Raw genomic sequence first — 15769 nt, 5'->3', positions numbered from 1 at the left:
AAGCCCATTCTGGTTGGGCTGATTCACCAGGTGGGGCCACAACACCTGACAGATGAAAAAATGGAAGCACCGGCTTTCCTTCCTGAACTCCACCCTCTGGCTCCACAGGACTGAGTCCTGGAGGAAAAGCAGGGAGGAGATTATGTCTCCCCACCCTGCTGAGGCTACACTGACTGGCATGGAAGACAGTGCAGCTCAGCCCAATTCAGCACTTTAGCTCCTGAGGCCATGCTCTGTTTCTAGCACTGTGCCAGACTGGAAGACCAGCCCCCACAGAACAGAAGAGAGACAAAGGTAGCACAAGATGAATTAAAAAAACAGTGCAGGACAGTTTGTAACCAGATAGAATATATCCATTCTCCATAATTCAAAAATTTATTCAAACATTTATTTGTTGGGTCTTTATGCCAGATTCTATGCTAGGTAATAAATAAAAGACTCTGTGCTGACCCTTCGGGAGGTCAGACAGAAGTTGAAGCAAATAAGAAGGCAGAAAATTATAAGGCCAAGTGATGAGTACTAGATTACTGAATGTGAAAGTTTGGTGGGACCTCCCAGGTAAATATGCCAAGGCAGACAGGAGAAACTTTCTAGAGAAAGAATGCATGAGCTAAGCTGGAAACAGGAGTAGAAGTTCAGCATGTAGAAAGAGGGGATGAAACTGAGTCACTTAGCACAGTTGGAACACTTACTGGAATGGCTAGAAAGAGTGATAAGGTTCAACTTTATTAGGCAGGAGCCAGGGTGCAAAGGGTTATATACACTATGCTCAGGGCTCTGGCCTTAATCTACAAGACACAGCCTTTAAATAAGAAAGTAAATCAACATATTTCTGGGTGAAAAACATCCACTTTGGGAGCCATGTAGAACATAGACATTAAGACACTGAGAATGAAGGCAAGGGGTATAGCACTGAGAATGAAGGCAAGGGGTATAGCACCTATGTATAGATGGGTCTCAGAGGCAGACCTGGCAGCTGCAGAACACCTCCTGAGGAGATGGGTCCTGGGTGGGCTGTGAATGCAGGCAATCTGCACAGGCTGCACAAGGAGAGTAGAAGTCTAGGGGAGGAATCTGTGGAGAGATGTGCATTGCAGGGTAGGGGTGACCTGACTGCTGGAATGGGATTTGTCCTGGCTCTAGTCCTCAATCTGCCACCAAGAGCTGTTGCTACTGGGCAAAGTTTAGAGGTACTTAGCTTCAGTTTTCTTCTGAGATGAATGGTATAGAAGAGGCCATAGTTAATAGCCTGGAGCACAGGATTGGTAAAGCCTAAAAGAGTGATTTGCTTAATAACATGCAGCTAATAGTGCAAAAGTTGTACGTAAACACAACTGTTCATTGACCCACTATATCCCATTGACTTTATTCCTGTGTCCCATCCACTCACTCCTCCCACACCCATATAGGGGTCAGATGCCAAGGCAGTGCCCAGTGAATGCCTGCTGGGTGACAGCCTCCTGTCATAGTGTACTGGAGTCGCCTATAGGGAGCCACTCACCAGATCATTCATACCACCATCCTCTCAGAAATGCTTTCCCAGTAACAGGGTTGGCCAGGCCTCCTGTGTAAGAATCGTCATCGCATCCTAGTGAGGCAGTTCTTAGGCTCCCCCATCCACTAGCATGGGCCCAGGTTGTCACTCAAACCAGCATTAGTTTCATGTGTCTTGTAGATTAAGGCCAGCATTAGCATTAGCAAGAAACCCACCAGAATGCCAAAATCAAGAAAGGAAGACCTAACTCTCAGAGTGAGAAGTCCTGAGGCCGATCTTGCTACTTCTCCTTCTTTGTCCATCCAAAAAGCTTTTCACCCCAAAGACTCATTTCTCCTTATAAATCCCAAGTCCTCCTAGGTCTTACTGACTTGTTAGATTTAGCAGGTCCACACCTATTGCATAGAACAGAGAAGCAACCAAGAAAGATCCATTCACTCATGTGAGATGCCTGATTATTGGCAGCTCCCAAAGAGCAATTTTGAATAGAAATGAGTAAAAGAGTCTTGTGAAAGAGGCACTGCCAAGGATTTAGGGGCTTTCTTCAATGATGCTATAATTTTAGCCTGAGTCATATCTTAGCATGCATCAGGAAGGGTCGGGGTTTTCTCTGTCTTAATCACATCTGTATCTCTAGCACATAGAACTCTGTCTTACACACAGAAGATGTTAAAAATACATATTTGAATGAATGAATGCATGAATAGAATGATTCAGGCTGTTTCACTTTCATACATCACACCAACTGCAATTTAAACTCAAGTTTTATATCTTATTCTATAAAAAATTAAAGATAGGGCAATGAAATAAAACTCATTCAGGACCTATTTACTATCTTTCATCACTTAGGTGCTTCTGATAAATTAGGCTCCTCTCAAGGGAAAGCTAAGGTCAGGATACCTATTTGGTCAGTGGGGCAAAGCATCTGACCCTGGCTTTGCCCCAGATGCTATACTTTTCCTGCTGAGGCTCAAGAGCCACTAGAGCCAAGAATGAGCACCCTAAAGAAATATGATTTCAAATAAGTTTTGTCACATTTACAGGTAATCATCTTTATATATCTAGAAAATGAATTGGCAAACTGCAGTCCATAAGTCAAATCAGTTTGCTACTTGTTTCTGTAAATAAGGTTTTAATTAGGGACACCTGGGTGGCTAACTTGGTTAAGCATCCAACTCTCAGTTTTGACTCAGGTCACGATCTCACGAACCTGAGATTGAGCCCTGTGTTTTGGCTCTGTGCTCTGCATGGAGTTTGCCTGAGATTCTCTCCCTCTCCCTCCGCCCCCCCCCCCCACTCTCTTTCCCTCTAAAATAAATAAATAAGGTCTTTAAAAATAAGATTTTATTAGAACACAGCCTTACCCATTTATGTGTTGCTTAGGGCAGCTTTAGGCTCTGTTATGAACAATATTGTGTCCTCCTACCAAATTCATATGTTGAAGCCCTCAAACCCCCAAAGTATTATGAGGTAGAACCTTTAAGGAGTTAGTTAAGGTTAAAGAAGGTCATAAGGTGGCATCTGTCTGATAGCACTGATGTCCTTATAAGAAGAAATCTCTCTCTCCCTCTCTGCACACATATGAGGACCACATGAGGACACAGCAAGTAGGTAGCCATTTGAAAGCTAGGAAGAGTTCTCATCAGAAACCAACCCTGATGGCATGCTGATCTTGGACTTCTAGGTTCCAAAATTGTGTGAAAATATTGGAACCTAGAAGTGTCTCTCAGGCATTTTCTTGTTTTTGACAGCCCTATCAGACTACTACAGGCTATAGAGACTAATACAGGCTACAATGCTAGAGCTGAGTAGATGTGAAATAGACCATACAGTCAACAAAGTCTAAGATGCTTATTATTGTCCTCTTTATAGAAAAAGTTTGCCAAGCTCCAATCTAGATGCTCATAACCAGTTATTAATAAATGTTTAAGAAATAGTTCTCAAGTTAGTTTGTTTTAATTGTATTATTTTAGTTATTAATTAATTCACTTCTATAGTTGTATTTGCATCCCGGCTATGTGCCCAGAACACTGAATAATGCAATCACAAAATATTTACTAAGTCTTGTCCTAAGAACTATAGTCATAGGGATGCATCAAACACAGTCCCTGCCCTCAGGGAGCTCACAGTGAATCACGGAAATATAAGTCTTAGCTCCATAAAACGTATTCCATGCTCAATGACATCATCTCTATTGTATAATTTTGGGGGAGGCTCCAGTGGGCAGACACTCCTCTCTGTCTTGGAGCAATTTCTCAGAGTTTCAACTTCTAGCTAAAGGTAGATGATAGAAAAGGAATTAATGGACCTTGAGACAAGTGTCTTGGTGCTTTTTTCTCTATGATAGGCATAATGATTCTTCACAGCTGGGTCCTGAGGACCAAAGGAGACAACAAATGCAAAGTGCCTGAAGCTAAAACAAGTATGTTTCCTATGTTCAAAGAAACAGAGACAAGTACACACAGGAAACAGGAAACTAGATATTAACTTATAGAAATCAAAACCTTTTAAAACTAAACTAAAATAAAAGGATTAAAAACTTAACAGCTTTAACAGCGAATTAGATACAGCTAAAAGGAGAATTAGTGAATCACAGGATGGGACAAAAGAAATTTATAAAATGGCACAGAGGACAGAAAGGATGAAAATTATGGAAGAGAGGTTTAGGAGACATGAGGAATAAAGTGTGGAAATGTACCAAGTTTAAAATGGAGTTCCAAAGGGAGGGGGAAAGAAGATGGCAAAGATGCAATATTTGAAGAATTAATGGCTGAGCATATTGTAGAACTGATAAGATACCTATCCATGCATTTAGGAACTCTGACAAATCTCAAGTTCAATAAATAAAAAGAGAAATCTACTCATAGACAAATTAAAGTAAAACTGAAAACTCCGTTTAGGAAAGGAACATCTTAAAAGTAGCAAGAGGGGGAAGGAGGGACAAGATGGCGGAAGAGTAGGGTCCCCAAGTCACCTGTCCCCACCAAAATACCTAGATAACCTTTAAATCATCCTGAAAATCTACGAATTCGGCCTGAGATTTAAAGAGAGAACAGCTGTAATGCTACAGTGAGAAGAGTTCGCACTTCTATCGAGGTAGGAAGACGGGGAAAAAGAAATAAAGAAGCAAAAGGCCTCCAAGGGGGAGGGGCCCCGCGAGGAGCCGGGCTGAGGCCGGGGCGAGTGTCCCCAGGACAGGAGAGCCCCGTCCCGGAGACGCAGGAGCTGCACCAACCTTCCCGGGGGAAAGGGGCTTGCAGGGAGTTGGAGCAAGACCCAGGAGGGCGGGGATGCCCTCGGGCTCCCGGGGACACTAACAGACACCTGCGCCCCGGGAGAGTGCGCCGAGCTCCCTAAGGGCTGCAGCACGCACGGGGGACCGGAGCAGCTCGGGGGGGCTCGGGGGGGCTCGGGGGCGGCTCCGCGGAGGGGGCTGCGGGGCGGGAGCAGCTCGGGGGGCTCGGGGGCGGCTCCGCGGAGGGGGCTGCGGGGCGGGAGCAGCTCGGGGGGCTCGGGGTGGCTCCGCAGAGGGGGTTGCGGGGCAGGAGGGCGAATCCAACAGCGCAGGCCCGGGAGCACTGGGCGCCGAGACACAGCCCAGGATCCGGCCTCGCCCCGGGACAGGCAGAGGATGGGAGGGCCCAGGACAGCAAGGACGCTCCTGCCCAGAGCTGAGCAGATCAGCGGCCCCGCCCCGGAGCCTCCAGGCCCTGCAGACGGAGAGCTCTGTAGTTACTGCAGGAGCTGACTCCAGGGCTCCAGAGCTGGCCGCCGCCACTGTGCTTGTTCCTCCTGGGCCTCACGGGGTAAACAATCCCCACTGAGCCCTGCACCAGGCAGGGGGCAAAGCAGCTCCCCCAAGTGCTAACACCTGAAAATAAGCACAACAGTCCCCTCCCCCAGAAGACCAGCTGGACGGACAAGTTCCAGGGGAAGCCAAGGGACTTAAAGTATAAAGAATCAAAAGATACTCCCCCTTGTTTTTTTTTTTTTTTTCCTTTTTTATTTCTGTTTGCTTCCCCCACCTTTTTTACCTTGCTTTCTTTTTCTTCTCTTTTTTCTTTTTTTCTTCCTTTTTTCTTTTTCTCTCTTCTTTCCTTCTTTCTCTCCTCTCTTTATCTCCTTTTCCCAATACAACTTGTTTTTGGCCACTCTGCACTGAGCAAAGTGACTAGAATGAAAACCTCACCTCAGAAGAAAGAGTCAGAAACAGTACTCTCTCCCACAGAGATACAAAATCTGGATTACAATTCAATATCAGAAAGCCAATTCAGAAGCACTATTATAAAGCTACTGGTGGCTCTAGAGAAAAGCATAAAGGACTCAAGAGACTTCTTGACTGCAGAACTTAGATCCAATCAGGCAGAAATTAAAAATCAATTAAATGAGATGCAATCCAAACTAGAAGTCCTAATGACGAGGGTTAATGAGGTGGAAGAACGAGTGAGTGACATAGAAGACAAGTTGATAGCAAAGAGGGAAACTGAGGAAAAAAGAGACAAACAATTAAAAGACCATGAGGATAGATTAAGGGAAATAAACGACAGCCTGAGGAAGAAAAACCTACATTTAATTGGGGTTCCCGAGGGCGCCTAAAGGGCCAGAGGGCCAGAATATGTGTTTGAACAAATCCTAGCTGAAAACTTTCCTAATCTGGGAAGGGAAACAGGCATTCAGATCCAGGAAATAGAGAGATCCCCCCCTAAAATCAATAAAAACCATTCAACACCTCGACATCTAATAGTTAAGCTTGCAAATTCCAAAGATAAAGAGAAGATCCTAAAAGCAGCAAGAGACAATAAATCCCTGACCTTTATAGGGAGGAGTATGAGGGTAACAGCAGACCTCTCCACAGAGACCTGGCAGGCCAGAAAGGGCTGACAAGATATATTCAGGATCCTAAATAAGAAGAACATGCAACCAAGAATACTTTATCCAGCAAGGCTTCCAAGAAAGGCAGGAACTTAAAGAATATGTGACCTCCAAACCAGCTCTGCAAGAAATTTTAAGGGGGACTCTTAAAATTCCCCTTTAAGAAGAAGTCCAGTGGAACAATCCACAAAAACAAAGACTGAATAGATATCATGATGACACTAAACTCATATCTTTTAATAGTAACTCTGAACGTGAACGGGCTTAATGACCCCATCAAAAGGCGCAGGGTTTCAGACTGGATAAAAAAGCAGGACCCATCTATTTGCTGTCTACAAGAGACTCATTTTAGACAGAAAGACACAAACAGCCTGAAAATAAAAGGTTGGAGAACATTTAACCATCAAATGGTCCTCAAAAGAAAGCAGGGGTAGCCATCCTTATATCAGATAAACTAAAATTTACCCCGAAGACTGTAGTGAGAGATGAAGAGGGACACTATCTCATACTTAAAGGATCTATCCAACAAGAGGACTTAACAATCCTCAATATATATGCTCCGAATGTGGGAGCTGCCAAATATATCAATCAATTAATAACCAAAGTTAAGATATACTTAGATAATAATACACTTATACTTCCTGACTTCAATCTAGTGCTTTCTACACTCGATAGGTCTTCTAAACACAACATCTCCAAAGAAACGAGAGCTTTAAACTATACACTGGACCAGATGATTTCACAGATATCTACAGAACTTTACATCCAAACTCAACTGGATACACATTCTTCTCAAGTGCACATGGAACTTTCTCTAGAATAGACCACATACTGGGTCACAAATTGGGTCTGAACCGATACCAAAAGATTGGGATCATCCCCTGCATATTCTCAGACCATAATGCCTTGAAAGTAGAACTAAATCACAACAAGAAGTTTGGAAGGACCTCAAACACATGGAGGTGAAGGACCATCCTGCTAAAAGATGAAAGGGTCAACCAGGAAATGAAGGAAGAATTAAAAAGATTCATGGAAACTAATGAGAATGAAGATACAACCGTTCAAAATCTTTGGGGTGCAGCAAAAGCAGTCCTGAGGGGGAAATCCATCGCAATACAAGCATCCATTCAAAAACTGGAAAGAACTCAAATACAAAAGCTAACCTTACACCTAAAGGAGCTAGAGAAAAAGCAGCAAATAGATCCTACACCCAGCAGAAGAAGAGAGTTAATAAAGATTCAAGCAGTACTCAACGAAATTGAGACCAGAAGAACTGTGGAACAAATCAACAAAACCAAGAGTTGGTTCTCTGAAATTAATAAGATAGATAAACCATTAGCCAGCCTTATTAAAAAGAAGAGAGAGAAGACTCAAATTAATAAAATCATGAATGAGAAAGGAGAGATCACTACCAACACCAAGGAAATACAAACGATTTTAAAAACATATTATGAACAACTATACGCTAACAAATTAGGCAATCTGGAAGAAATGGACACATTCCTGGAAAGCCACAAACTACCAAAACTGGAACAGGAAGAAATAGAAAACCTGAACAGGCCAATAACCAGGGAGGAAATTGAAGCAGTCATCAAAAACCTCCCAAGACACAAAAGTCCAGGGCCAGATGGCTTCCCAGGGGAATTCTATCAAACGTTTAAAGAAGAAACCATACCTATTCTACGAAAGCTGTTTGGAAAGATAGAAAGAAATGGAGTACTTCCAAATTCATTCTATGAGGCCAGCATCACCTTAATTCCAAAACCAAAGACCCCAGCAAAAAGGAGAATTATAGACCAATATCCCTGATGAACATGGATGCAAAAATTCTCAACAAGATACTAGCCAATAGGATCCAACAATACATTAAGAAAATTATTCACCATGACCAAGTAGGATTTATTCCCGGGACACAAGGCTGGTTCAACACCCGTAAAACAATCAGTGTGATTCATCATATCAGCAAGAGAAAAACCAAGGACCATATGATCCTCTCATTAGATGCAGAGAAAGCATTTGACAAAATACAGCATCCATTTCTGATCAAAGCTCTTCAGAGTGTAGGGATAGAGGGAACATTCCTCAACATCTTAAAAGCCATCTACGAAAGCCCACAGCAAATATCATTCTCAATGGGGAAGCACTGGGAGCCTTTTCCCTAAGATCAGGAACAAGACAGGGATGTCACTCTCACCACTGCTATTCAACATAGTATTGGAAGTCCTAGCCTCAGCAATCAGACAACAAAAAGACATTAAAGGCATTCAAATTGGCAAAGAAGAAGTCAAACTCTCCCTCTTCGCCAATGACATGATACTCTACATAGAAAACCCAAAAGCCTCCACCCCAAGATTGCTAGAACTCATACAGCAATTTGACAGCATGGCAGGATACAGAATCAATGTCCAGAAGTCAGTGGCATTTCTATACACTAACAATGAGACTGAAGAAAGAGAAACTAAGGAGTCAATCCCATTTACAATTGCACCCAAAAGCATAAGATACTTAGGAATATACTTCACCAAAGAGGTAAAGGATCTATACCCTAAAAACTATAGAACACTTCTGAAAGAAATTGAGGAAGACACAAAGAGATGGAAAAATATTCCATGCTCATGGATTGGCAGAATTAATATTGTGAAAATATCAATGTTACCCAGGGCACTTTACATGTTTAATACAGTCCCTATCAAAATACCATGGACTTTCTTCAGAGAGTTAGAACAAATTATTTTAAGATTTGTGTGGAATCAGAAAGACCCCGAATAGCCAGGGGAATTTTAAAAAAGAAAACCATATCTGGGGGCATCACAATGCCAGATTTCAGGTTGTACTACAAAGCTGTGGTCATCAAGACAGCACAAAAACAGTCACATAGTTCAATGGAACAGAATAGAGAACTCCGAAGTGGACCCTCAACTTTATGGTCAACTAATATTCGATAAAGGAGGAAAGACTATCCACTCGAAGAAAGATAGTCTCTTCAATAAATGGTGCTGGGAAAATTGGACATCCACATGCAGAAGAATGAAACTAGACCACTCTCTTGCACCATACACAAAGATAAACTCAAAATGGATGGAAGATCTAAATATGAGACAGAATCCTTCAAAATCCCAGAGGAGAACACAGGCAACCCCCTTTTTGAACTTGGCCACAGCAACTTCTTGCAAGATACATCTATGAAGGCAAAAGAAACAAAAGCAAAAATGAACTATTGGGACTTTATCAAGATAAGAAGCTTTTGCACAGCAAAGGATACAGTCAACAAAACTCAAAGACAACCTACAGAATGGGAGAAGATATTTGCAAATGACGTATCAGAGAAAGGGCTAGTTTCCAAGATCTATAAAGAACTTCTTAAACTCAACACCAAAGAAACAAACAATCCAATCATGAAATGGGCAAAAGACATGAACAGAAATCTCACAGAGGAAGACATAGACATGGCCAACATGCACATGAGAAAATGCTCTGCATCCCTTGCCATCAGGGAAATACAAATGAAGTCCACAATGAGATCCCACCTCACATCAGTGAGAATGGGGAAAATTAACAAGGCAGGAAACCACAAATGTTGGAGAGGATGCGGAGAAAAGGGAACCCTCTTACACTGTTGGTGGGAATGTGAACTGGTGCAGCCACTCTGGAAGACTGTGTGGAGGTTCCTCAAAGAGTTAAAACTAGACCTGCCCTACGACCCAGCAATTGCACTGCTGGGGATTTACCCCAAAGATACAAATGCAATGAACCCCCGGGACACCTGCTCCCCCTTTTTTCTAGCAGCAATGTCCACAATAGCCAAACTGTGGAAGGAGCCTCGGTGGCCATCGAAAGATCAATGGATAAAGAAGATGTGGTTTATGTATACAATGGAATATTACTCAGCCATTAGAAACGACAAATACCCACCATTTGCTTCAACGTCGATGGAACTAGAGGGTATTATGCTGAGTGAAATGAGTCAATCAGAGAAGGACAAACATTATATGTTCTCATTCATTTGGGGAATATAAATAATAGTGAAAGGGAATATAAGGGAAGGGAGAAAAAATGTGTGGGAAATATCAGAAATAGAGACAGAACATAAAGACTCCTAACTCTGGGTAACGAACTAGGGGTGGTGGAAGGGGAGGAGGGCGGGGCGTGGAGGTGACTGGGTGATGGGCACTGAGGGGGTCACTTGATGGGATGAGCAGTGGGTGTTATTCTGTATGTTGGCAAATTGAACACCAATAAAATTTAAATTTATTATTAAAAATAGTAGCAAGAGGGGGAAAATTCTAATTGTACAATATTAGACTTATAAGAGCAAAAACAGAAGTCAGAATAGAATGGAAGATCTTCAACATGCTGAAAGAAAATAGCTGCCCAACTAGAATGATATGTTTCCAGTGAAAACACATTTTAATAATAAGTCCAATTTAAGAAAACAAAAGGCTGAGAAAAATTCACTCCTAGTAGACTCTCATTAAGGAACATCTAAATGATGAGTATCTGACAGAAGGAGAATAATTCCAGATAGACAAAAAAAAATGAAGGTAAAGAAGTAGTACATAAGTAGGCAAATAAAAATGCACATGGACTATATAAAATAATAATATCTTAGAGTTAGAAAACAGACATAAATTACAGAACAATATTAAAGAAATTATTAAAATTATAAGGTTAAGGTGTTTTGGGATTATTATATTATCCATGAGGAAGATAAAGGAATTGATTCACTATAATTTGGTTAAGTTAAAAATACATATTATAAGTTCTGGGCAAATATTAAGAGAAATGCAAACAGAATGTGCAACTTCTAAAAAAAGTAGAGAAAAATAACACAATTCAAAAGACTGAAATAATCCTGTGCATTTCAAGTAGAATTCAGCAAAGGCACATCTCCATATATTTAGAAATTAAGTAACAATATACAATACCCATGCATTGGAGATGAAATATGGTTGGAAATCAGAGGTATTTTGAACTGGATGATTTTTAAAATACCCTCAATGAAACTTGTGGGATACTGCTAAAGCATTACTTAGGGGAACAATTTATAGTCCTAAATTCTGGAAAGAAAACCAAACACTAGAAAAGAAAGCCCTGTCATTAATAAATTAAGCATTTCATTTAAGAAGTTAGAAAGTGAACAGAAAAATAAAGCCAAATTAAGTATAAGGAAGAATATAAAAGGCGAAGAGCAACAATTAAGAAAATACAGTGAAGCAATTAATGAAATAACAGAGAAAACCAGTAAAGGAAGAGTTTTTTTTTTAAGTTTAAGACTAATAAAAATCTTTATAGATTATACGGGATAGCTATAGAAACCTATTCTTCTTTCTGGGCACACCCCTCCATAACATTTCCTAATGCCTCTAAATGGTTGTGGCCGTGTAACAGTTCTAGTTGTGGAACATGAGCAACTGTGACACACACCATTCTCACCCTGCCTGTTGAGCCCTCCAACATGTGGCCTTCCATACACTTTCCTAGCATGGTATAGGCAAGCAAGTCAGCCTTGGAAACCTCATTGTGAAGATGACAGAACCAAAGATAGAAAAGGTCTAGCATCCTTGAGTCATCACTTAGAGGACAGCCACTGCTGACTAAGAGCACCTATTTGGAGAAATAAACTTCTGAAATATCACATTGTTGGTTGTTGTTATAGAAACCAGGAATACCTTAATGCAGCCACAAACTTTTGAAAAGACTGGTTAAGGGAGAAGTGGAGACGCACATAATAAATATGAGGAATGAAAAAGATGGTACCATTATATATGTTGCAGGCCTTTAAAAACATTACTAAGAAGGTTGATGGAGAAAAAGCCAATTACTTTGAACAGTTAAATGAAACTGCACATTCTCAGAAAATATAATTTAACAAAACTGGACTCAACATTGTTAAGGTGTCAATTTTTCCTAAATTGTTCTGTATGGTAAATGTAGTTCCAGTCAGGATTCTAGCAGGCTTTTTGTAGAAACTATAATGTGATTCTGAAATTTACACAGAAATGCAATTTTCTGGAATAGCTAAAACAATCTTGAAAACAGGAAACAAAACTAGGGTACTATACAGGCTGATTTCCAGACTTTCAAGACTAAAGCTACAGTAAGCAAGACAATCAGTGTAAGAATGCTAGATTGATGAGACCAAATAGAGACAAGGAATTAAACAATATGTACCCACAAAGAGATCATTTTGTTGGTGCCTTTTCATTGGGAAAAGGATAGTCTTTTCAACAAATAATGTTGGGCACATTATAGATCCACATAGAAAAAAATAACAGCAAAAAATAACTTAGCAAAAAAAAGTAGAAATTGTGAATAGCTCAATAACCATTAAAGGAATTGAATCAGTGCTAAAATATTTTTTCTAAAAAGGAAGCTTCCTAGCAATTTTTACCAAATATTCAAGAAATGAGTAATAAAAATTTTATACAATCTTTTTCAGAATTTTAAAAAAAAATGTATTACCTGTCAGTTCATTTTATAGGGTTAATACATCTTTGATATCAAAACCTAAAACACTAATGAGCTTGAAAAATTACCTACCAGTCTCATATATGAATAAAAATGCAAAAATCTAAAACAAACTATCATTATACCAAATCCAGCAATATAGGAAGAAACAAAACCATAATTACCAGGTTTGGTCAATACAAAGTTTGTACTTTCAGAAATATAGTACCTCATTTTATTTTCCTCTCTAGTGCTGTAAGATGATGGATTTTGTCCTCATATTACTGATAAAACTGAAGAGGGCCTAGAAAGGCCAAGGATTTTCCCGGTCAGGACAGATCCTGGGGACAGTCCTCAGTCTGCAATCAAATGCTGCTCTATAGGAGGCAGCAGGGCTTGGTTTTGAGAACCCCTAGCCACTTCCAGTTGGTCCTGGAAAAACAGGTATACACATCCTAGTTCATCAAGAATATTTCTTGAATCTCTCTACCACCATGGGCATTTTGAGACATTGCCTGGTATTACGGTTACCTGTTCTCTCTAGCTAAATGGTTTGTATCTTCCAACAATGGACAGCTCAGAAAAGATAAGCAATCTGCCTTTTACTCCTTGAAGTAACAAAATTCATGCCAAATACCGCATATTAGGTGCATTGTTAATAATGTCAGCTAATACTTTTGACTGCTTTTATGTGCTTTTGATCATAATCACCTTTCAGGTAGGTATTATAAACATCCCCATTTTACAAAGAAATCCACTGAGGCACAGAGAATTTGAGTAATTTACATGATGTTATGTAGCTAGTAAATGGCAAAACCAGTAATCTAACAATTGTAGTCAGGTTCCAGAGTGTGCTCTTTAACCATTAACTAAATTAAACTGAGTTTCTCTGAATGCTCTTCTGTCTATTCATTTGCCACTACTTACATTTCTCCACGCTCAGCTCATTTCCTGTCTCCTTCAAAAAGCCTTTCTAAACTATTTAGTGAAAACATTTCCAAAACATTTTCAAAATTCTTACACCACTTTTTGCCTTCACAATATAAAATAACATTGTAATATGTCAGTATAAGGGGACATAATGATGACAATGATGATGATGATGGTGATAATGAACCTTAGTATTTGTTGAACACTTATTTATGTGCTACCCACTATTCTATGGATTTTACATGAATTAACTCATTTAATTCTCATGAATATCCTGGAAACATACACTATTATTCCATATTTTGTGGAATATGGATATATATAATATGAGGGGTCTGAGACTCAGAAGGTTAAACAATTACCCAAAGCCACATGGTTAGCGGCAGAACCATTGCTAGCCCACACCCTCTGCCTGCAGAGAACTAGGATGTTGAGGCCTTTCAGAAAACCAAACTGCCCACTCTTTCAGACACCTCAGAGAAGAAGCCCCAGATACACAGTCATTTCACAGCATGCTGCCTCTGCCTGGCTCATCCCTGTCTCCCATAGTTACACATGAGTGCTACCATCAGCTCTGTGACTGGGTTAGAGCCAGGAGAGTAACACTTGCCTCTGGTTTCCCCAGGTCTGAACAACTGAGATAACTCAATAACCATTAAAGGAACTGAATCAGTGGAATTGAATCAACCCACGCAGAAAATTTAGAAAAGTTAACAATATAGTATTTTCGATGAGAGAGAAGAAGAAAAGAGGCATTTGAAAAATCCATGATATCTTGGATTTGGACATTTTTTTTCCCATAAGAAAAAAGATTTGTTTAATTTTAAGTGACTGCCTACCATTCTGCTCCAGCATTCCAAAGAATAGAAGAGGAAGTTCTGGCATCCCTAAAGACTTCAGGGCACTTTCATAATTCAGGGAGTGCCTACTCACCTGAATGTGTTTTGAATCAACAGGAAAACAGAGAAAACACAGGGAGCCCCTAGCCCCAAGTCCCATAAGCCTCCTTCTTAAGCCCCGTATCTACCTCATTTCAGTGCAACAAATATTAGCTGTCTAGGCATTGGCAACACAAAAATGAATGAGATTTCTGAAATCTCAAATCAGTTCAATCCTGAAATCTCACTCAAATCTTATAGGGAAGACAGACATGCACCAGACAATTCTGAGGCATGAACACAGGCAGCCATCAGGGAAAGCATAAAGGTTCTAGCATCTTGCTCTTGAAAAATCTTAATTTCTCAATAGTATCCTGGAAAAATGACTCTTAGAGTTGGAGGTAGAGAAGAAATAAAAGAAGTGTTTACCACCTTGTGGGGTGAGAGGCAGTTAGGTAATGAAACCTTGGGCTAAAGAGGGAAGTCAAGTCTTTTAAAGCAAGCCCAAAATAAATTAAAATAAAACATAAACTAAAATATAGAAAAACAAAAGTCCCAGGTAGAATGTCTAGCCCTATTTAAGACCTCCCCCAACCCCACCGTGGGGACCGTGGCAAATAATGTGGGTGGAGGAGGAGCTTCTCCATGCAGTGCAACCTGAGAAATCAGGACAATTGCTCCCTATGCTCCTAAGGAACATGGCCCTCTTGGTTGCGCCAGCAGAAATTTAATTTTCTATCCAATTTCTTTTAAAATGTGAACACCTGTGGGAGAGCATGCATGTGAGATATCATTCCCTTGTTCTGTATTAGTGGCATTTTGTCTTGGAATTGGAAGCCTCCGGAGCAGGCTGCAGATCTAAGGACAAGAAGCAATAAGAGGACTGAGGATGAGGGGACAACCCTCTCTTCCTAAGGCCTGGCCTGACCACTTACTACCTCTGCCCATTCTGTCATGAATTATCTCCTCTTTCGGCTGGGCAGTGAGCTTTCCTTCTCACTGGCCATTCTCTATATTCAACTCATAATGCTATCTTTGACCCCTCCACCCTAGTCACTCCTGACTCCCATGGATCCTACCTGTGTACCAGCTACCTGGACAAACCAGAGAAGAGGGTGTTTCTTTTGCCGGCTAGCTTAGCCTTGGC

Source organism: Canis lupus, chromosome 19 (genome assembly GCF_011100685.1).
Source record: "Canis lupus familiaris isolate Mischka breed German Shepherd chromosome 19, alternate assembly UU_Cfam_GSD_1.0, whole genome shotgun sequence".
Classification (NCBI taxonomy): Eukaryota; Metazoa; Chordata; class Mammalia; order Carnivora; family Canidae; genus Canis; species Canis lupus.
Note: the sequence above shows the minus strand (reverse complement) of the source record.